The sequence below is a fragment of the Micromys minutus genome (genome assembly GCF_963924665.1).
Source record: "Micromys minutus genome assembly, chromosome: 3".
Classification (NCBI taxonomy): domain Eukaryota; kingdom Metazoa; phylum Chordata; class Mammalia; order Rodentia; family Muridae; genus Micromys; species Micromys minutus.
Genome location: NC_137972.1, coordinates 8,130,214 through 8,152,722, shown reverse-complemented (window position 1 = coordinate 8,152,722; position 22,509 = coordinate 8,130,214). Strand labels below are relative to the sequence as shown.

General features: G+C 41.3%; 1 protein-coding gene across 10 annotated transcripts in view; it reads left to right on the top strand.

Annotated features, from left to right (window-relative positions):
• The window catches only part of PLEKHA5 (pleckstrin homology domain containing A5), a 169,094-nt gene that overhangs the window by 53,932 nt on the left and 92,653 nt on the right, over window positions 1-22,509 (top strand). The gene's annotated exons all lie outside the window — the stretch shown is intronic.

Here is a 22,509-nt window from a genome sequence, read left to right as displayed (position 1 = left end):
GCTATATGAGCCTTTTAAAAACAAAAGCCGGGCATGGTGGCATACACCTGTGTCTGTGCGGTCAGGAAGTTGGTACAGGAGAATCTGCATTTGATATTAGAGGGAGCTTATCTCAAAGAAACCAAAGCCCAGCCAGCCAACAAGTAGACCGTCAACATTGTGTCTTTTATTTTCTTAAGACTGTTCAACTGACAGTTGGACTTTTCATCTTTACCCTGTGAGCTCTAGTCTTCTATGTTGGGTCTGAAATGTTAAAGACGTTAGTCCAGCTGCCCTTAGGGCAGTTACCAGCCTTGATAAGTAGCTGCTGAGTCTATGGTCATCCCTCTGTCTGCCCCTGAACCTTACTCATGTCTTTCTTTTACTTAGGCTTATTTGAATTTGGCTATTATTTGAAGTTACAAGAGGCCTACTTCAGAGGAGGGAGGGGGAGATCATACATACATTTCAGGAATTTATAATCAGACCACCAAATATGTAAATGCCTCTGCTCTGTTGAATATCATGGTGCACAAATATACATGTAGTGTTATCATTAATTAATTAATCACCATCTTTGCAACAGTTTCCTTACTAGAACATAACCTTTTGGGGTATTTTGTAGCAAAGCCTCTCACACTGATATCCCCTTTGAGTCACCAGACGGCATTTTATTTGCCACCTGTCTATAGACTTGTGTATGGGTGTTGTCAGCCTCAAGGTCTTAGTAACTAGAATCAGACTGGAAACCATAGCAACATGAGTTGTTGAAAGGCCCCTGAAAATCTGTAGTTGTTCTGGCTTCAGTAAGAAACTTCTGTTAATTTTACCACTCAGTTTAAGTAGTTAATTCAGTTTAAAGTAATGGGTATTTGAAAGTGTAGTTCAACAAGCTATTTACTTGAAGGTAGCATTAGAAGTCTTAGAGCAGCTAGGTAATGCTGGTGCATGCCTTTAATCCCAGACATAGAGGCAAAGGCAGGCAGATCTTGAGTCCAAAGCTAGCCTGATCCACAGAGTGAATTCCAAGATGGCCAGGGCTACACAGAGAAAACCTGTCTTGAAAAAAAGGGTGTGTGTGTGTGTGTGTGTGTGGAGGGGGCAACAGGTCCCATGGCATGATGGGAGGCTACAGGACACTTCACCACATTTTGACTTAACTTGGTTGGTTTGGCTCCTGGGCCCCATGTCTGCTCCTACCAGGTACGCAATATTGCTGGTTAAATAGAACAAGAGAACAGATTGTCACCTGTGTGCATAATTGATCCTGGGCCTGAAGTTAGTGTACCAAATGTATTTTTAGACATTACTAAAAAAAAAAATAGTAGTTTATTCCTAATTAGTATGCTTTTAGAAAGGAAAGAAAACTGAAGAGTTAATTAAAGTGAGGTCTAGACCATATTTTCTGTGCTCTAGGGGTATTCCTTGAAATTGTTTTAGTTCTCAACTTCTGTTTTTTTTTTTTTTTTTTTGCTTTATTTCCTATTTAAAATATTGTTTGTGAATCTGCATTCATCTACTGAAATTCTATATTCAAAATCAGTTTTTTTGACTTACCAGAGGCTTTTAGAAGAGTTGAAGTCAAAATTAATTTCATCTGTTAAAGGGCACGTATTTCCCACCTCACCTTCCATTTGTGCAGAGCTTTAAAAATAGATTGTGTAGTAATACAATAGGAAATATATTTAGGATTTATTAATTTTTAAAAAAATCATTGATAGTTAAAGAATGGTATTTCATTCCTGCCCTCTAGTGGTTGTAATAGATATTGTATATGTAATTAATACAAACATAATGTAGTTTGTATAAGTTGTTAGATGTGCCTTTTATATTATTAATCATGTAGATTCTTCTTTTTAGTAGCAATGGGTTTATGCGGAGTCTTTGAAATGCAGAAAGTTCAGCAAACACTCACACAGGACTGTCAACCCATTAGACTTCTGGATTCCATATGGTGACAGGAGAGAACTGGCTCTTGACTTCCACACACAGCCAGTGAATATCATATTTGGTCCACCACACATCAGCATTGCTGGTTTCATTGAGGTTACAATGTAAAACAGAAACAGTAAAGAGAGTGATAGCTCAGTGGTTCACACAGGCTCTGTAAGCACGAGGACCTGAGTTTGGATCCCAGTCTGGCATGGTACCCTAGCACCGGGGGATGAAGATACCATGCATAGGTCCTGAGAGCCTGCTGCCAGCGTGGCTGAGACTGCAAGCTCCTGCAGCCGGAGAGAACCAGCCTCAAAGGAACAAGGTAGGCAGTGGAGAGGAGGACATGGCCACACATTCATGTTCCCTGCCATCCCACTTCCCCCACACCAAGTAAAGTCTGTTAGAGGGTAGGAAAGTGCAGGCATGTCATATATTCAGATTTGAAACACACTACATGACTAGAAATTACAGAGCTAATTTAAGAAGTGTTTTACTTTAATAACAAAAATATTAAAACATTAAAATAAAATAGGCAAGGTAAAAAAAAAAAAGACCAATCCTTTCTGTTATTATTTACCTTTAAACACCCCCTTTCAGTCTTATCTTTTTTGTTTAGATTTATTTATTATATAAATACACTGTAGCTGTCTTCAGACATACCAGAAGAGGGCACCAGATCTCATTAGAGATGGTTGTGACCCACTGTGTGGTTGCTGGGAATTGAACTCAGAACCTCTGGGAGAGCAGCCAGTGTTCTTAACTGCTGAGCCATCTCTCTAGCCCCAAGTCTTAACATACATTTTACAAATCTGTTTCCAGCATGATATGCTCATTTTGAAAATATATCCATGGGGTTGGAGAGATGGCTCAGTGGGTAAGAGCACTAACTGCCCATGGGTACCTGATGGTCAATGGTGCTTCCTCTAGGTCTGCATTGTCAGGCTCAGTTAATAGCTAAGATTCTTTCCTTTAGAGTGCTTCATTCCTTCTGTCAGTTTAACTTTTTATATCTTATGTATTTATATTTATGATTTATATATAAGGGTGTTACTATACATATTTGATGACATGTGGGATGAATTTAAGATAAAAAGTCCTCTAACTGAAAGATGTGTTGTGGACATTACCTATGTCAAGGCTTCTGATAGTTTTCAGGGTCATAGTGATAAGTAAAACAGGCATTGTTCCTCAGACTAGTAATTTCATAGGCAAAAACATATATGCACACTGGGGCAGATAAATAGCTTTCCAGGAAAGAGCCCTCTGGGGTGAAGGGATTCATGAGGTATGGGAGAACCTAGCATCCCTAGACCGTGACTAGAGGAAAAGGAGAATAGCTAGTGAGGAGAACACTGCATTTGTACAAGTGGGAGAAGGCAGTGGATGGACTGTCTGGTGGACCACATACCTCAGCAGTGGGTTAAGTAATTCCCAGTGTGGTGATCTCTGCAGCTGCTCTAGAGTTGGAAGTTTATAGTTAGCTTCAGGAGATGATGTTTGTGATGGTTATGGGAAAGCCAGGTGGATATCTAAAGAAGGCAGAGGGATCTACCAGACCACAGCTCAGGAATGAGTCAGGAAGGTAAGTGTGGCGACATTGATGCAGCTTAATCCAATAAACAGCCTGTCCTCCAGCCTTCCTGTAGCTGTCGGCAGAGAGCAGAGACAGCCTTTCGCTGCTGTGCATGGGTGATGTTGATCTGAACACACACTACTGTAAAGTGCAGCTCTGGCTGGGACACTGGAGTAAACATGAGTCTTGTCTACTCAATGTGGCGGGTTGTCACTGCCATGTTGAAGAAGTGAGGTGACTCATAGCCAGAACGATCTGTGATGTCAGGATCATAACAAGTTCTCTATATTATCTCCCTCTGTGTGTTTGCCTTTATTCTTGTGACACAACCACTAAGTGTGTTTTAAATGAGATCCACCCCCAACCCCCAAAGAAACATTCCTAGACATGCACAGGGTGAAATTAAAAAAGAAGTGGCTGCAGTAGCCATTTTCCAAAGACAGTGAGAAATTAAAGGAAGCCTTGCCTTTTTAAGGAGCCACCAAGAGAGGCTAGAAAAGCAGTGTGAGGTGTGTCAGAGCTCAGAGAATGTGCTGATTCATTGTCTCCTAGGACACCAGTATGTTGGCAGCAAGAGCTGACAGGAGGCTGCGTTGAACTAACAGGCATCTACACAGGAAAGAACAAAAGATGAGGAAGCCAGCCTATAAAATAGGGGGAATCTTCTCAGCTGTTCATCTGACAGCAGATTAATATCCAGAACACATCATAAACACCAAAAGGACAGATAATCCAGTCAGCAAGTTGGCAAACAAACTGAATAATTACATTAAAATAATACTCAATATCTTAAACCATGAGGAAATGCAAATCAAAACTACACGTTCTGTCTCACCCTAGTCAGATGGCTATCATGAAGAAAACAAATCGAAACAGAAAACAAAAACAAATGCTGGGTTAGGCTGTATAGGGAAAGGAACTCTTACATACTGTTATTGGGAATGTAAATTAGCACAGTCATTATGCAAATGAGTGTTGATGTTCCTTCAAAAGCTAGAAATAGAACTAGCATATGATTTAGCTATACCACCCCTGGGAAGGAATCCAAGTCAGTACCACAAAGATACTATTCGCATCATGCTGATTTCTGTTCTATTCGGAAGGCCATGGAGTTGGGCAGGTGAGGTGCCCGTCAATAGTGAGAGGGTAGAGAAACCAGAATTCAGCATAAGTAGAATGGAATCAGGTCATTTGCAGGAACATACATGGAGCTGAGATCATCACGCATGTTAAACAAATATGACAGTCTGCAGTGGGCCTTGTATATTTTCTTTCATGTAAAACCTAAGGAGAAAGAAAAGAAGGGGAGAGCTGTTAGGAGGAAGGAGGTTGGATTGCCAGGAAAGTAATAGGTAAACATGATCAAAATATGTACATGTGTGAGAATGTCACTGTAAGGTCCACCATTTTATCCAGTAAGGATATATTTGTTCAAAAAAAAAAGTACTTTGTATCAGTGATTATAAAGTTTTGGCCGATATTAACTGTGCAGACATCTAGTACAGAAGTCATCTTGGCCTTGACTTAATAACTGAAACTGGTGGTCTACAAGGTAAGATAGGGATCTACCAAAAACCAGACACAAACACCAGCACTGCCAGTCACAAGTAGGCCAGTGAAATGAACAGATGGTTCTCAGAAGAGGAAACACAAGTGGCCAGTAACTATTTTTAGAAGTGATTAAACACTCTGGCCATCAGGGAAATACAAATTAAAACTACTCTGCGATACTGGGTAAGGTGTTTCCCAGTCAGAATGACTGTGGCGTAGGTGCTGGGGATAATGTGAGGGAGGGAACTCTTCATTGTGGATGGGAGAGCATCCTAGTACAGCCTTTATAGGAGTCGGTATAGAGGGTTCTCCAACGTTTACGATGACTGTGCAGTCTGACTGTACCACTGTGGGCATGTGCCTAGCAGTCTACATCTCCTACCCTAGACATGCCTGTACATCCATGTTAGCCGCTGCTCTGCTCACAGTAGCAAGTGACTAGGACCAGAGTACATGGGCGTCAGCACTTACTGAGTGGTGAAGATGCAGCATCTACAGAGTGGAGCTTTACTCAGCCATCAGGGAAAATGAAGTCATGACGTTTTCAGGGACATGCTTGATTTTGGTTTGAGTCTTACAGAAGCATTTCATTTGTAGAGAAATGCCTTTATTTCTACTTAGGACAGGGAAGTCAAAGGCATATAAATAAGTTTTAGAAAAGAATATTTAAAAATAAATAAAGTGCTTCTTAGGTTTCTTTTTTTTTTTTGTTGTTGGTAAAGTATGAAATTAAGGAAAAGATTAAGTACGCAGTGAAAATTTGAAAATGGAAAACCATTTGCTGTTAGTGAAGTTAGTAATAGTGATCACCAGTGAGCGAGGTCATCTAGACAGCAATCAGCAGGAAGTGTGGTCTGGCTTCATGTTGTGGGACTGGTCCTCCAGATTAGGGACCATCCCAGCCTGGTTTTGTAAATAAAATTGCTGGGATGTAGCCCTGTTCATGTGATTCTGTATTGTCTGTGATTATTTTCTCATTATCATGGGAAAGTTGATAGTTGTAACAGAAACCATTTGGTTCACAAGGCCTAAAATATTTACTGTCCCTTGTGGAACAGGTTTGTGGCTTCTGTTTGGGATTTTTTTCAAAAAGTTTTTATGAGTGTTTTGCCTGCATGAATGCCTATGTACCACACGTGTGCCTGGTGCCCTCCAAGGTAAGAAGAGGGCATTGAATTCCATGCAACTGGAGTATGGGTGATCACAGGTCCTCTTTGAGAACAGCAAGTGCTTTTAACCACAGAACCATCTCTCCAGAACATGTTTTAGACTTCTAAATTAATATGTTATGTTTGGGAGTATGGATGCAGTGTGTAAGCCAAAGACAGAACCTCATAAGCAAACATTAAGCATTAAAAAAAAAAAAGCTGTTAATGTCTTTGATTATTTTTTAGGAGGAAATCTTGATTAGAAAGAGCCGGAATATAGTGATTTGTAAGGACATTGTGTCATTAGTCTGGACTGTGTTAAGATAATTCATAAGCCAGCATTTGGAAAGTAAATTTGAGCATTATAATTTTTAAAAAGCAGTCCAAATTTCATCTTTCATTCTAAATTGGAAATTAGGTCTGAATTTTTTAATTTACTTAACAATTTATTCTGTTTTGTGTACTTTTTGTCTTATTATAACATAGTAAGTATAATCCTGAGAATAAAGCCCCTTAGCTGTGTTCTCCCTCCAGCATACTGCAGAGGGATGTTTAGAGTCACATCTATTTACCATCCTTATGAGTTGCTGCAGACAAATGGAACACTGCTGGGACCCAAAGCCAAGCAGGCAATCAGCGGCAGGAAGGCGTCTGAGTTGAAGTCGTGCAGTGCTGCAGCCCACTCAGTCCTACCGATTGCTGGACACTGCTTCCTCTGCTGACATGGAGGTCACAGTCCTGATGCAGTGTCCAGAGTGCTGAGAGCTGTAAATGTGCTTCTCCTTGCCCAGTTCTGCAACACAGCAAAACCTACTTTCTTAAACTAAGGAAACTCATTTGTTCAGTGTATAGGATACACTGTAAGGTTGATGAATAGAAAGGCATTTAGAGGCACTAGGTGTGGGGATGCATTTCTGTAATCTTAGCACTTGGAAAGTGGAAGTTAGAGGATCAAGGGTTTGAGGCCAGGTCCCGTAGAACCAGAGCTGCAGTATCTCCATGATGCAGGGCAGGGCAACAGGAAGATACCTGAGAGGAGCCTCAGTGAGGATACAGTATTGATATCGTAGCAGAAACCAGAAGCTTCAAACCAGACTTGCAAGCAAAGCTTTTTGGGCAAAAGGGCATACTGTGTGGCACACCACAGCCTCGGTAGTGGGTTTTATTCCCCATTTTCAGGAGAGGTTGCAAGGACAGAGAGTTAAGTAGATGTGGAAAGGTGGGGAGATGAATGGGATTGGTGTGCACGATGTAAAATTCACAACGAATCAATAAAAAGTTAAGGGGGAGTTGAGGCCAACCTTATAAACAACCCCAAAAACTGTAAACGGTTTAGAGGACAATTGATTTTATGTTAATGTATTGGGCATTTATTTAAACCATACTGGATATTTTTTAAACATTAGTTCATCTAATGTTTTTAATCTCATAAAATAAGAAATAGTGTTCTCATTCAACACACGAATAAGCCAGATCTTAGGGAGTCTTTTGCAAAGCTCTCCTTGCATGCCTCTGTAAAGCTCATTGCTGACCGGGCACCTTTCCTTCTCCACTCTTAAAACCTTCCTGTTGTTTTCACGGCCATCCGCATGCCTGCTCTGTTGCCTACTCCAGGGAGCTTGTGCTTCTTCTGTGTTCCACACTATCAGATACATGCCATGTTCCACAGCATAGATACTTTACTTTCAAGCTGTTCTAGATCATTCTCTTGACTTCTGGCATCTTGTCTTTGTCGATGTTTACATAATTTTGCCTAATGAGCATCTGGTGTTTGTCTTGCCTACACTAATTGAGATGACTAGATGTTGAAATACATCCATCTAGTTTTAGATTTAAAAGGGCAATAGTTTTTGTTCTTCCTATGACCTAAAGTGATATTTTATTGCATTTGAATTTCTTAAGTTTTGTTTCAGTAAAATTCAAACAAGGAATCTTTTTGGTGATTTCCAAGGCCTTTGATATGCCATAACGTGCAGTCACCAGCCATTTGCACCTCCGTCCCTTTGCTGGTCTCATGTACACTGAGGCAGTGTCTCACGGGGGGCAGTTGGAAACAGCTGTGCAGCTATCCGTAATCTTAATCTCCTTTACTCAGCAACCCTGGGTCTCCTAGTTGACCCTTCCCATTCGAAAAGTGTCCAGACATACCTCCTCCTGCATCCCCCGTACCTCCCATTTGCCACTATCACCCCTCCAGTTAGAGTAGCCTCTTAGCTTTTCCTGCTCTTGAACTTTCAGGATCCATTCTTCGAGTCTTCTCAGAGCATCTCAACCACATTGTCAGCATTCCATTGCACTGAGGGGATCCTTGCTTAGCCTAAGAATCTAGTAATAGCTGATTTCCCCACATCTCAGACTGCATTGCCTGCCAGCTTGCTCTCACCCCATTGTACCTGGCGATATAGGCCTTCTTTCTTCTCTCTGAGATGCCAGGCTTGGTGTCTGAACCCCACCCTCCGCTTGTTTGTCACTTGTCTCTTCGTGCTTAAGCAGTGTTCCTCAGGGCCTTTTCTGATTCTCCACCCACAGTCACATAGTGTGTTCTAGCTCTGCATAACCTTTTCTGTGGTCTAGTCTCTGAATCCTCCCTGTGAGCTTGGAAGTCCCTCTTTAGTGTTGTGTCTGCCATGTGAACAAGAGCATTTGCAATAGACTGTACTCAGTGCACATTCAGAGAATGAACAAAGGAAACACATTACTTATAAAAGTGGCAGATTTTTCATTACTTAAGGTAATATTCAAGTCAACTCATTGACAGTATTCTTAGCAGAATAGGAAAAAAAATACAACTTCTGATTGGAGAGAGAGGTATTAAGTAGTTATTATAATGTCTCTTAGCAGAAAGTAATAATAATCCTGTCCCAACCCTGGCTTTTCTTTTTACTTACATAATGCAATATTTAAAAAATATTTTTCTCTTGTACCTTTATTCAGAAGCAAGATCGTCTTGTATATCCTTCGTTTTTTTTTTTTTTTTTTTTTAGTAAAGTATGTAAGGGGATTATAAGCATTGTCTGTTGCAACAGACAACTTAAATGCCAAAATAATATATAATTAGGTCTATTCATTATCTTGCCACATGCTAAGTAGATGCTAAGGGTTTATTGCTACAATAAAAGTCTATGGTATATTTAAGCTTCTTTTATATGAAAATGTATTTTAAAATTTGCAATTTTTTTGTCAGTAGCAAATTTATTATGTAGACTGTATACCTCTGCCAAAGACTCCTGTAAATTTATTGTCACTGTTCCCTTCCATTTAACAACTTGTGGGGCTCATTTTCTTTTATTAATTTATTCATTTTATTGTATGAGTGTTTTGCCTGCGTGCATGTCTGTGCACCATGTACATGCTTAACGGTCCTTTAGGAGGTCAGAAGAAAGAATCAGATCCCTTAGAACTGGAGTTACAGGTGATTTTGAACCACTATGTAGATGGTGGGAACTGAGACTAACTTAACCACTGAGCCACTTCTCTATTCCCATTTAATGTGTGTGTGTGTGTGTGTGTGTGTGTGTGTGTGTGTGTACATGTGAGTGCACTGCCCACAGAAGGCAGAAGAGGGTGTGATACATAGGAGTTGGCATTCTGGACAGTTGTAAGCTATCCAGTGTGAGTGCTGGGACAGACTTGGCTCCTTTGGAAGAGCAGGGCACATTCTTCACCACTGAGCCATCTCCTTAGCTCATCAGTGTTGTGATGTATAGTTGAAAAGTTCTGGGTTTTGATAGTTATTAAAAATGCATATTTTTTAAAAATCAGATTACTTCCTTTTTTTCTACTGCCCTTTGAAGCCCTAAGTGAGAAATCCATAAAGCACAAAGAGGTGTCATTGTCAGCAATATACTGTCATTGCTTTGAGACTGATTGGCTCAAAGGACTGGGACTCTTGATTGGTTTGTGTATAGAATGGAATGGTAACAGTGATGATAGCAGCCATTTCTAGTTCTCATGGTCCCTCTTCTAACTTGTGGTTTTCCTTCTCGTGTTCAGGGTCCTCTGACCACATTGTTCTCTTCCCTGACTGATTAAACTTCTTTAGACTTCTCATCAATAAATGACAGTGTGATCTTGAGGGCTTCCAACTAGCTCAGTACTCACTATAATTTGATAGATGTGTGCTCTAAGGTCCTCTAGATGTCAAATACTAATGCAGACCTCAGTGAGTCTGACTCCACAGGAACCATTGGAAGAAGGGCATTCAAAGACCAGGTGGTTCTGGAGAAACTATTTACCTTTTTCTGTACTTTGTAACTAAGGTCTGTGTACATATAGCCCCAAACTCTGTAAACAAGTTGAAATTAAAATCATTTTATCCTTTTCTCCCATTTTTCCTGGGAGTGGAAAGCCTAATGGAAATCCTAGGTTTCGAGTAAAGGCCTGGGAGTGTGGTCACTCCCTCAGACTTCCTGTGTCATTCCACTCCCTCCATTCAGAGCAGATCACTGCACCAGTGGGAGAGAAATACAGTTGCCAATCCTAATGTCATTAGCCTTTGCCACTCTTTCAACCCAAACCCATTTACATCGTGGTTTATTTTTCTTATCTTTTGCCACGTATTATTTATTTCTGATAAAGGAAGAATTTTTTTTAACCAATGATGCTGTAATAACTAGCAAGCCATATGTCAGTCAGGACAGCAATCCATATGTCTGTAGAATAACAACATCATATGCTAAAAGTCATGAAAGAGAAATGGATGTTGTACTTTACCAGTTTCAGACATTTGCTTTATGTAATTAGACACTTGAGAGAGCACAGAACAAGCTGCTGACTGGGAGTGTAGTTACCTCTCTACCTAGGAGTTGACTCACAACTGTAAGAATGCTCAGAACTCATAAGACAACCTTTAAGTAGGCTGAGATGTCAAATGTAATCACAAAAAAAAAAAAAAAAAAAAAAAAACAAAAACACTTGCACACATAGCTAAACTAATAAACACAAGAAAAATATTCAGTGTCATTAGACTTCAGGGAAATGCAAAGTAAAAACCCCCAAACCCAATGACAAGTTGTTCAGTGCTGTGGATAACTGGGAATACTCTTACAATGGTGACAGAAATAGACAGCAATATAACCACTTGGAAAGAAGTTGGCAGTTCTGAAAAAAGTTACTCACAAGCTTGATTGTGCAATGCCACCTCTATCCATATATTCAGGCCTGGGCTACATTTGCACAGAGATGTATGCTAGGTTGTGGGTGGTGTCATTCATTAATCCTCAGCCTCAGATGAGCATGGGTGCATCTCCTGCCCAGATGCTATGAAGGACAGCAAATGGGCAGTATCTGTGCAAGAGAATGCTACCTAGAAATCAAAAGAAAACACTAGTTGGTAGTACAATATGGATAAATCTCAAACCCATAATACTTACTAGAAGAAGGTATATATAGACACATACCACATGATTCTGTTTGAGATTTCCCATGAAAGCAGGTGTAAGGGCAGAGCACAGATCTGTAGGTGCCGGGCTAAACATGGAAGGAGGGACAGACTGCAGGTGAAGCACTGAGGAATATTTTGTGTTGATGAAAACGGTATAAAACCTCATACTGTAAGTGGATTGTATGGAAAGAAAGCTAGAGCTGTCAAACTAAACAGATACTGCAGAGTTGTTCACATGACTTCTTGCTCACCAAAGGAGTCCTTCCCTTCATGATTATTGGCTCTTCTCCCTCTGCCTCGTTCTGCAATCCCTATTGAAAACTTTTAAAAACAGTTCTGAGCTTGCTGCCTTTTAAGCCTCTGTTAGACCACAGTTTGGAGCCTGAAATTGGGGTCCACTGTGTGACACTGACTGCTGTCTCTGCATCTGTGAGGCAGCTAGAGTAGTAACAGTCTGTCATATAGGGGTGGCATGAATATTCAATGAAACTATGTACCGGAATCTGTAATAAAGGTTGGGCCTGCATATTGTTGCCTTTGTTAAAGGAGCATTAATGGCAGAGCAACAGTCTAACGGAAAGAAGCCCTGGCATTTTAGAACACAGAAAGCTAGAATCAAAGTGAATGACATACACTTCAGCTCTGCCACCGTCTGCCCATGTGACAGCAGAGCAGACTACTCCATGCTTGTCCTTTCTGATCTTTGAGATTTTTAACAGAGTTATCACATGAAGCTATTACAAGGATAAATGTTAATCTCCGTAAAGATTGAATACGTGCTTCATCACTAAGTCATTGGGCAGAACTTGGTGCCCCTCAGCCCTCTCTGAGCTGACTTCTCAGGGATGAGTGCTTTCCTCTCCAAAGCAGTATGCACACCTGAAGCCTCCTCCTTCGGGCCTGATTAGACATCATCAGGTGGTTGTCCGGCTCTGCACTCAGTCTCTCAACCCCTGAAGTCTGCTTTAGTAGCCTTGCTGCTCCCAGTCATCCCAGGCCAGACCTTTGCTGTGCTCCACACTCCACACATGAGCACCATATTCTTTTGCCTGCATTTACAGTCTCCCAGATTTTGTTCTCCGTCTTTTCCTTATGGCACAACTTTAAAACTTCTTGCAGATCACATTGTCCTCATTTCTGTCCTCCAGCCATCAGTCTTTCTCCTTTCCAAACTTTAAACGTGAGTAAGAGTCTCATTCCCCTGTTAAATAGCAAATGCTTCTGAAATGCTTGCAGGAGCCTCTCTTCCTCCCCCTTTCTCCTTTTTTCCTCTTCCTCTCTTTATTCATCTCCTTCTTCCCCTTCTTCCTTTTCTTCTTTCTTTTCTTCTTCTTTCTTCTTCCTCCTCCATTTTAGAAGTGTTTTATAAGTTCTCCTTCCTGCTTCACTCTGGCCCACCCCTGCCCCATGGCCTAGACAACAAGAGTATGCTTGCATGGTGCCCGTGAGGACCTTTGTTTTCTCCTGAAATTCTTGACTTCTTTTGTATCCGCTAGCTGTGTTGTATTTCAGCTGTTTACTTATCCCTCTCTGTCTGGGAACTAGTACAGAGAAGTTAATCAGAGAAACTAGTACCACTTAAATGGAGTCTTTCTGATCAGCCTGGTTGGGTTTTTCAGTAGAATAACCTCTTCCAGGTCTGTGTATGCCACTGGGATCTGCGGCCATTGGGCTCCAAACTAGAGTCTGTTTATTGTTCCAGGCTTTTAGATAGAGTGGGAAAGGCTGTGGGGTCATCCAGAGTTCATAAAACCTTCTAGTGGCTGAAAGGTCCAGCACAATTGATTGAAAAGGCATAGCTGGGATAGGAGTTTTTCTTCAGCAGCAAGCAGGCTCCTTGAAGGTCTTGTGAAGTTTTTATAGTGGCATGATGACAGTTCACTTGGTTGTCTGGGTGATAGCCATTCACTGAAGATAGCAGACATACTAGGGTCAGGGTCTAATGTTTGGCAGTCAGGGAGTCAAATTATTCTACTCAATTCAATGTCTTGGCTTATTTAAAGGGGAAAATTGGCATCAGTGATTTAACAGTACTTCACAGTGCCCAATGTTGAATTCTTATGAATTCCTTAGAGAGTGGTTTTTCTAATCTCTCTCAGAACCTCAGACTTTAACGAGTTTCTCCACAGTGTGTACCGCACACAGAAAGACCTTTGGAGTGAGTAAGCATGTGTGCAAACCTTTTTGTTTTCTGATATTCCTCAGCTACCCTGGATGGCTCTGCGGAGTTCCTGTGGTAAACAGTAGCAGACTGTGGCATGAGCAGCAAGTGTGAGTTGAAACGTACTGTGGAGGAGTAATGTCTTAGTGAGAGCCATGCAGTGGAGAGCCAGGGAAGGAAATGTGTTTGTTTGCTCTGTGTCTTCTCAGGTTGACTGGGAGCCTAACACTGCTCTCAGAGCACAACAAATTGCAGGCAAAACTCAAGGAGGCTGGATATGGGGGTGCATGCTTGTCATCTAACCCAGGAGAATGAGATAGGAGGATCGTGAGCAGTAGGCTAGCCTGGGTAGCAGAGCAAGGCCTGTTTGAAAACAGCAATGAAAAGCTGATGTATTCATTTCCATTCTTGGACCTTCCATCCCCACACTTAGTTAAGTGCGGAATAGAAAACAGATATATTTAAGTCTTCATAGGACATGTGATTCTCAGAGAAATAAATGGTGTCTTTGTTGAATTTTTAAAGAACTCGTTCTTATTGAGGACATTTGGGGAATATTTATCTCAGAATTTGCTAATAGAAAGGGTAAGCCAAAATTAAAGAATGATTGCATAACAAAGAAATTACTAACACAGTAACACAAACACAAATTGACACCTGTAATTCTACTATGAAAAGACTGAGCAAGCAGTCACCACCTCACAGCCTGCTGGGCAATCCTGCGTAGTGTAGTCCTGTCCCACACAGGGTTAAAGCAAAGCCTCTAGTAACTGGAACAGTTAAACTAAATGTATATAAGAGTGAGATCATGCTGAAGGGAAATGAAGTAGTGTGGAGACAAGTAAAGGGTGAAATGAAAAAGAAGGGAACTATGCCTGTGGTGCCTGAGAGAGGGAGAGAGAGAGAGAGAGAGAGAGCGTGCGCATGCACGCTCGTGTGTCTGTGTTTGCTTCTTGTTTTAGACATGACATATTTACTCTGTAGTAGTTTCAAACAGTCCAGCTCTTGCCGTCTGCTTCCAGATTTCCCCTCATAATAATTAGCTTTTTTTCTCCCTAATGTTGATGCCATCTTTGATCATGCAGCCAGTGTTGCTGCTTCATTCCCCATGTGGGTTTCAGTGCCTCGCTCCTGGCTGTCCCTTGTCCCTTCCCCCACACGCTCATAAAAGCTCAAGTGATTTCCCTCCTCAGAATGCTCTACACTTTGAGTCTGTGTGTGATTCTGGGTACCTGCTTTAACCCTTTGTTCTTTCTCTTCCTAGGCTTTTTCTTTAAAGGTAGACTGTTCTTCAGCTAACCACAAACCCAAAGCTCCAAGGCTTTTTGGCAGTAAGAATGCTGAAGAAAATGTTTTGTTGGTAGTTTTCTTTGAAGTTAACATAGTTCTTGCCAGGAAACTGTTGAAATTAAATGTGGTTCCACATACTTTCTCTGTGGTCCTCTCCCAGCCCAAGGTCTTGCAGAAGCTAATGAGCTCTCTGTCCAAGCTGCATCCTCAGCCCTTGATTTTTAGAGGTTATTTCAAATCCTTTATTTGTGTAGGTGTCTATGTTGCCATGTGCATTGGCTGTGGGCGCTCACAAAGACGTGTGAACGGAGTTAAAAGCAATTTGGGAGCCTCCCAATATGGGTGCTAGGAACGAAGTCTGGTCCTTTGTAAGGGCAGTGCATCTGCTTAAACACGGAGCCAGATCTCCATTTGACTGATTGATTTTTATTTTAAGGCAGTATTTTCTTATGTATTTCTTCTGGCCTTGAATTTGCTATATAGTTAAGACTTGGCTTGACCTCACAATCTTCCTCTGTCTTCTTGGTGCGAAGATTACTGGGTAATGTTTCATTTTTTTGTGACCAAGAAGGGCTGTGAAGAAGAAGGAAAGCAACAACAACAACAACAACAAAACACTGACTGGCATGTGTGGCCATTTGTTCAACTAGAGACTTGTCTTTGTTTGTGTCAAGTGTATGGCTACTTCCCACAAATCCATCTTAGTTTTACTTGTCTGCCCAGAGGGAAAAAGAGACGTGGCTGTGAGAGAGCTGTGTGGTTGGGGCTTACCGGACTGGGTTGAAATGGAGTAGGGATAAATCGTCATCATCCCAAAGTCCATGGCTGTTCCTATAAATAATACAAATACGTATGTGTAAACTCTGGGCTTTCTACCATTTTTGTAGGACATGTTTTTTTGCCTGAAGTTGTGGCACACACCTTTTATCTCAGCAGTGAGTAAAATAGAACTCTGAGTTCCAGGTCAGCCAGGACAAACACACACACACACACACACAAGGTGGGGGGAGTTTAAAAGATTCTTGTTTTCTACACGTAGCAATAATCAGGTCATACCTATTGTGTAACACATCTATAATTGATCATACAATCTGTAGGTTAAAAAAATCAACTTTAATTTGAGGATAGCAAACATTGTCACAATAGTATATCAGTGCTTCAGGCCACTACTGTTTACACAGGAGAAATGAAACACCTCTATAAAGAACACTAAAGAACCAGCCAAGCTGCATGTGGTAGGACTGGAAAGGACAGTGAGCTGCAGTGGTGAACAGCAGCACCTCAGGACAGACGGGGAGGTCAAGTGGGTCTAGTTTGCTTGCCCCATCTATTGGCGCTTGTATTAACGTTTGGAGACCACATCTTGGATGTCTTAAATTGTGCTTTATCCCAGAATCTTGGCATATTGTGTTGATAGTTGAGCATTGACACCTGGGGCTGGAGATGGACCAGGCAATAAGAGCATTGCTAGGCTTGCAAAGGCCCCAGTTCAGCCCACAGGTGTCTGTTGTTTCAGTTCCTGGGAGATCTAAGCCTCTCTTGTCTGCCACCAGTATTCATGTGCACAGACCCCACAGAGACATATAATTAAAAACAAAACAAATCTTTAAAATTATTGAAACATAAGGGTGTGCTGTAATAAAAGTGTAGAAGTAGTTCTTGCTTGTCACATCAGGTTAAACAGAGCAGCAAGACCAGAGTTAAAGTCCTGTTGTTAGCACGGCAGAGTGTGTAGATTGCAGCTGATGGTCTTTGAATGTGCAGCTCTCTGAGTTTGTTTGGAAGTAGGTCATGGCATGCTGAGATACCAAGTCATTTAAGTTAGATACCGAGCATGCTCATAAGAGGGACCTGCTCCAGACGAGTGCGGTGTGCTCCAGCTTCTGGGAAGGAGCAGGAGGAAGAGTGTGGTGTACGATTCTGTCAGAAAGCAGAAGCCTGGGATGAGGAGCAGAACTACGCTTCGTTAGCAAAGGCTGGTGAGTGAGGGTTTACTCTGCTTTGTCTGTTCCCAGGAGGCTTTTACCTCTGTCTGCAGCTCATCTCTGCTAAGCTAAGGCTATATGTCGCTAGTCCACAGCTCTGGAGACATTTGCTTGTTCGCTCAGCACTCGAAAGTCTCATCCTAAGGAAATATTGCCAGTGCATTTTTGAGGCGACAACCTCACAAACCGCTATGATAACAATACTTCCACATGCCTTCCACCGATGCTCCTGTGCAGAGAGACCAGGATTTGTTCGTTCAGGCAGTTTAGCATTCTTGTACTTCAGTGCTCTTGCTCTACAGTGAAATCACAACGCCTGCCTTACTTGTTCAGCATAGGATCCGCTTGTTAATGAAAGTAAAAGGGTGTTTACAGTAATGTACGTGTTGACTAGGTGGTTCACAAGTAAAAGTTTGCTTTACAATAAAGTAAAATGAACACAGAAACACCTTGTAAAATATGCTACAGTTCCATGTCTATTGTCTATGCTTGGGATCCGTTCTGGTTTTAGCTGTTGCATTAACTGTAAGTGTCTGGAACAATGCTTTGCTGGTTTTCTTTAAACTCACTGTGGTGCTTGGTAGGAATATAGTCTTAAGTAATTTCTAACTGTCTGATCCAAAGTGTTTATATTTTAGTATGAACCTAAAAGAGAAGTGTTCTATATGTTTTTACATGTTTTACTCTAAAGATACTAGGTAGTGTTTATAATCTTTTATTGTTTTTAATGAACACTATATTTTACTATTTGGAAGAGAAACAGTTGACAGTCTTCTTGGTGTTCTGAAGAGTCAGTTCTATCTCTGAGCTTAGAATAAGAGCTGTAGTTTTTGAAGGTTGAGAGAAAGCATAAAATTTCCATCTATCTTTCCTTGAGGGAAGTGGAGTTATACACCCAAATGTCAGGTAGGGAGTTTGAGACTCAGGTCTTCTGAAGAGCTCTAGAAAGAAGGGGTGCAGGAGAGTACTGAACGTGCCACGCAGTCATGTGATGCTTTCCTAAAATACCTCTGTTTTGTGAACTGCCTCCGCTATGCCATTTTCCAGGATTGGCAAGTGGGAAGGAAGTGGGTGTGCATTTAAACTTGGAGACTCATAAAGAGAAGGTTAGCGGTTAGGGTGAAAGTCCCATTTCTCAACACTGACTTCCACTCATGGCCCTGGACATCATAAGTGCCATTTGTCTGCACATAGCATGTGTCCCTAGTGAAACACTAACCAGCTCCACCTTTAGTGATTTGCTGACTTCTTTTTCCTAAGCAGTTCAGATGAACAAAATGTGTAACCCTCCTCTGTTGGTTTCAAAGTTACTTCATATATTTAGTCCTATTTGCATCTCCTTATAGAACATTATGGCTCTAAAATAGAAAACAACAAAAGACTTCTTTCTTTCTTTCCTTCTTTCTTTCATTTATTCTTCTTCTGTCTCTGTCTCTCCCTCTTTCCCTCTCTCAGCACATAGAAACAGTGGGAAGATGCAGGGAGAGATGCACGGCAGGGCACTCCCTAACCTCTGTGATACTCAGCAGTACTGAAAGCTCCTAAGTAGACCCGTGTGCTGATGGGCCCTATGATCAAGTCAATTTGTAAAACAGTAACCTTTGAAGGCATTTTATATAGATTGTAGCCTTTCCCCCTGCTCAGGGACTTAAATTCTTCTGGAATATACTTTGCATTGTAAAGAAAAACTGTCAATCCTTTAAGCATGTGGCAGTCTAAGCAGGAACTCTGCACAGTATGGAGGTGAGTGTGGCCACCTTACTGGGAAAGAGATCCAAGATGAGCCGTGCATGGTGAGCCTTAGCTAACAGGCCTGTGACGTGCCAGAGCTGCCACCTTAAAAGACATGCACTGCCCTGACCAAGATCTGTGCAAAACCACAACTGTTGTTTTGGAAGCCAGTTACTCCCACTGTGTACTAATACTACATCAAGATTGTGCAATGAAATGGTGACCAAGTAGAAATTTTTATAATTCTCACAAGTTCCTGTCTTCTTAGCTCTTAGTCAGATGTGGTGAGCACACACCTCGTTACTCCAGCCAACCTAAGCCAGATATAGCCGGATTCTGGGTTTTGAGAAAAAAAAAAGACAAGGTTTTCATAGAGTATTACTATCTGTGTAAAACAGTCTTTCAGAAGATGTCAATTGTAATAAGAGAAGAAGTAGCTTTTGTGACCTGGCAAACCTAACCCTGGCCTGTTTACTGCCCTTTAACTTCCTGCAAATATTTTCACCTCACGGGTCTCTTTCTCACCCCAACCCCACTGTGAACAGAAATGTGAAATTTTTTTTTGGTATGACAGAATCAAATTTTTTTTATTTTAGACTGGTATTAGTAGCAAAAGTAATTAAATAAATATTAACTCAATTTAAAAAATACCTCTTATTTTTAAAAGCTAATCTCACAAAAGCATACTAATTTATTTATTTAAAAATTATTTATTTGTGTATTCATGTGTATGAGTACTCGGTCTACATGTATTCCTGTATCCCAGCAGAGGGCGTCAGATCCCGTTACAGATGGTTGTGAGCCACCATGTGGGTGCTGGGAATTGAACTCAGGACCTCTGGAAGAGCAGCCAGTGTTTTTAACTGCTGAGACGTCTCCAGGACCTAAGAATACTGGTTTATAAAAAGCAATATATTTAGAGTATTTTGTGTTATTAGGCTTCTTTATGTGGATAGGTGCTTTGCTCAAATGTATGTCGGTGCAACACACACAAGTCTGATGCTTGAGAAGCAGAAAGAGCAGGTTGACTCCGTGGCAGCAGGAGCTGTGAGGAGTTGTGAGTGGACGGCAGATGCTGACAAACCCAGGTCCTCTGGAAGAGCCGTCTCTCCTTCTCCTTCTTAAGACACTTTATTAGTGTGTGTGTGTGTGTGTGTGTGTGTGTGAATAGGATAATGTTGAAAACAGACTCCATTTTTAAAGCTAGTTCTATTTTGAAAAAAAAAATAGGTTTTTTAATTTTTGAGATAGGGTCCCTTGTAGCAAATGATGACCGTAAACTCTACTCCTCCCACACCTACCTTCCGATCCTCCCACACCTACCTTCCGATCCTCCCACACCTACCTTCCGATCCTTCCACACCTACCTTCCAATCCTTCCACACCTACCTTCCAAGTGCTAAAATTATCACCAGACCTGGTTCTGTGGTGACTTTCTGGCATATTTGCTAAACTGGTCTAGCTGTAATCTGCATAATAGGAACATTAAAAAAGATTTTTGACTAAATTTCATTATGATTTAGCTAGGTGTTATAATGCACACTTATAGTCTCATCACTTGGAAGGCAGGAGGACCAGGAATTTAAGATCATCCTTAGTTATATAAAAACTTCAAGGCTGGCCTGTGATACACAAGATCCTATCGTTAAAAACACAACAACTTTAAAAAATTATTTTACTACTTTTAATTGTACGTATGTGTGTGTGCACATGAGTGCAGATACCCACAGATAATAGGGGTGTCATATGCCCCTAGAGCTGGAGTTGCAGATGGTTATGTGCCTTGTGATGTAGGTGCTGGGAAGAGAACTGCGACCTTTGGAAGCGCAGAATGTAAGCTTAACCATTGAGCCATTGCTCCAGCCCTCAGCTTGACTTTTTTATTTTTAACCCATATGTTTTTATATTACTATGAAAGCCATGTTAACTAAAATTACATTTAGGTGAGTATAAATTTCTCAACTAGGAAACCTGAACATGCCAGTGTGGGGTTAGCATTTACCAAGTGTAAATTTGTCTGGTTTTATTCATTGACTGCAATTTTACAAACCTAAAATGAAAACAAAATCTTTTTAAGAACAATCTGAGATGTCTACTATTTTTCATATATAGTTGGAAATACTGGGGAGGGGGATGGCTGGGTAGCATCTTCAGTGGGTTAGGTGCTTGCTGTGCAAGTATGAGGACCTAAGTTCAAATCCCACCATGATGCATCTAGAAAGCCAGACATGGCTGCATCCCAGCAACTCATGACCACCTAGCCTAGCTGAAAGGTTAAGCCTCTAATTCAGTGAGACCTTGTCTTAGGCATCAAGGTGGTGAGCTTTGTGTGGTATACGCATGGGCACTGCCACCACACATATACACCACATACACACACAAATAAAAGAAGCAAACAGATTTACTCTACTGTTCAAAGATATAAAGTCACAGATTTTAAACACCAGGTCTGTGACTGACACCATATCCCCTAGTATCCCCTGACACACTAGTATCCCCTAGTCACCATGGGGCTTAACCAAGTTTCCATCGAAGATGTCCGAGGTTCGGGGGAAGAACCGCAGTGCTCACCGTCTTAGAGCAGACCCATCTTGGTGGCTGTCTGATAAGTAGCTGTGTTCTGTCTGTCACAAAGCGTTGGGCTGTTTTTCTTGCATACGTAAACTATGATATATTCTTTTGTCTATTAAAAAGTAGATATATCTTAGACAAGGCTATTAATTTTCTTTGGCACTATACCTTTTCCTTGAGAGAAATCCCTGAAATGAGAAAATATGATTTGTCTACTAAAGGCAATTTTATGACTTTATCAGAGACTGTGGGGGGCGGGGGGGGGGGGAGAAGGAGCGAGAATTATAGCAGTTAACATCTAGCTTCATGCGCATCCAAGAAATGAATAACCGAATCTTAGAAAATAGGCGAAGCCTTCCCGTGAGAACAGATATAAATCTTAAAGCAAAGATCAGGAATATCATCAAAGCCCTCAACTGCCACAGCCCTCGTTTGTTGTGATTTTTATTTCTCTATATCACTAAGCTAAGAATTGAACATTTGGGGGCAGTTAAGAGTGTCTTTTGGGCCTGATGGTGGTGCACACCTTTTAATCCTAGCACCTAAGAGGTGGAAACAAGTGGATCTCTGTGAGTTTAAGACCAGCCTGCTCTACAAAGCAAGTTCCAGGATGGACAAGGCTACAGAGGAACCCTGTCTCAAAAAAAAACAAGAAGAAGCTGGAATGTGGTTAGAAGCAATTGTAAAATCCAGCACCTGGAAAGCTGAGGCCCAGGATCATGCATTTGAGACCAGCTTGCACTTCCCAATGACCCACTGTCTGAAAACTGGCAGCTATACTAGAGTGTTTTGATTTTGGTTGGAAAACTAAGATACTTAATGGGTGTTCAAGGTCAGTGGTACATACTGTTGGGTGAGTTGAAGGAAGTCTTGTGTTCACATAACTGCAGCCAGGATTGGAGTTCTTGGGCAGATAACATGGAGTCCAGGGCAGTGGTGGAGCAGGTGGCTTGAGAAGAGGAAGAGAACTTTAGCCGAGCTGCTGAGCAGAGCCAGAGTGAAAGCTGCTGGCAGCTGACCACACTGCTCTGCTGCCGCCTTCCTTTTCAAACAATCCGTTTCTTTACTGGTTTTCATTTTGTTTTTTTTTTTTTTGTTTTTTTTTTTTTTCTTTTTTTTTTTTTTTCAGTGTCTGGCCTCTCCCTGTCTCTTTAAGCTTGTTGAGTATTTTTTTAACTGTGAACTATAAAGTGTTATGA